Raw genomic sequence first — 1,756 nt, 5'->3', positions numbered from 1 at the left:
AACGATTTAAATATGGTTCATGTTTCTCGCTAATGAAGAATAGTAAAGCAGGTGAGCCCATTAATTAAAAACAATCAGTAGTTTTTGGTTATTTGCTAAGATGTATTTGTAAACAAACCAAGATTAAACTTATAGCATCATCAGATTACAACTATGAAGATTATTCTTTGAAACACTTTTAGAAAGTAAACTTTCAAACATCATCAAAAATGTAAATGTTAAAATAAAATATTTTAATCTAGATCTATATCCCAAGCATTTATCCAGGCGGCCCTGAAGGTCTGGGAGCCTAAGTCGCTGCTTAGTTCACTTATATCTTGGGCCGGCTATTTTCTTTGGGTCCCCAATATGCGAAGTAATAACTTGCTGTTTGGACGAGCGTTTTAAACCTGGAAGCATCTGATTGTGTTGCAGAGAAATAGTGAGATTTGGAGTGAATGGGAGGAAAGAAAATAAATAGAGCCGCCTTGGAATCGGAAGGTTTAGGTTCAATTTCCTTCTTCCTCATGCTTTGCATGTAAAGAAAAAGAAACCAAACAATTAAGAAAGTTCATTTAATAGAAAGAGCTGAACTTTGCCGTTTTGTTTCTGGGATTATAAAACCAGCATCCTAAATCCTCCCATAGCACATCTCCAGTTAGAATATTTTCTGTCAGTTTATTTTGAAATCTTTTATCTTGGCTTTGAAAAACAATTAGAAGGTCAGAGTTATGATTTGGGTTTTCTGATTTGAAGGTTTTTGCAAATAAAAAACAAACAAACAAAAACAACTTATGAGTTTATCTCTGCAGGTCGGTCTAATTAGATCCACTGGAGACCAGTAGTGATTTTGCAGCTGTATTATTCTCTAAGTGGCTTTTGTTTTGCCAGTTAACATTCGTGATCCTGCATTATGTTTTGAGTTGTTACCATCAGATATCTATGATTCCATCGCTTCCTTGACAAACATGGACAACCTGTTTGTGTGAATATATTCACTTGTGCATGCTGATGAGGGATAATGCAGTGCATGCTGGAGGTTACAGAAAGGTGTGTGAGGAGAAAGGGGCCGATAAGGAGAGGCAATAAATTAGATTGCTGTAATGAAATGATTCTGAATGCCTTCAGAGAACCAAGATGCAAATCAGCAAAGAGGCTTTGCTTGTGATTTCTCCGTCTATCTTCTGATTTGTTTTTTACTTAAACAATGGTTGGTCATCCAGCCAGTACCATCAGACACAATGGAAATCAGCCTCCATAGAATTGGCTGCATTTACATGAGCTATGGAGGTTCCTCCATCTTTTCCCCAGTGTTGGTATTTATTTAAACGTTTTCACACATTATATTTATAATTTCACTCTTTTTGTGGTGTTTATTGCATTAGGTTATTTACTGTTATGGGTGCACACATTTAGTAAAAACCTTTTGTTTATTTGAATCATTTACTACTTTGTTTTGCTGAGTTTGAAGGACTGGTTGGGGGACTTGATGTTAAATAATCTGCCTCTTTCTCTACTAATAGCATAACTGCTAAAACATATTTGGTGTTGGGTTGTTTTTACAGTTGTGTTGTAGTCAAAATGTTTTGGTTTGAATTAATTATTATGTTTATGCATTGTGTGTCTGTTTTCTCTCCCGCCCCTCCTGGTTGGTGCAGGCCAGCCTTTCTGTATGAATTCCCCTGTGTTCATTGTGTGAGGTCAGTTTTTGTTTGTTATCCTGAGTTAGGTACGCCTTAGTTAATATCTTTTGGGCCCATTTTGCTATATTTTTGAG

This window comes from Xiphophorus hellerii, chromosome 11 (genome assembly GCF_003331165.1).
Source record: "Xiphophorus hellerii strain 12219 chromosome 11, Xiphophorus_hellerii-4.1, whole genome shotgun sequence".
NCBI classification, from domain to species: domain Eukaryota; kingdom Metazoa; phylum Chordata; class Actinopteri; order Cyprinodontiformes; family Poeciliidae; genus Xiphophorus; species Xiphophorus hellerii.
This window is presented reverse-complemented; position numbering follows the sequence as displayed.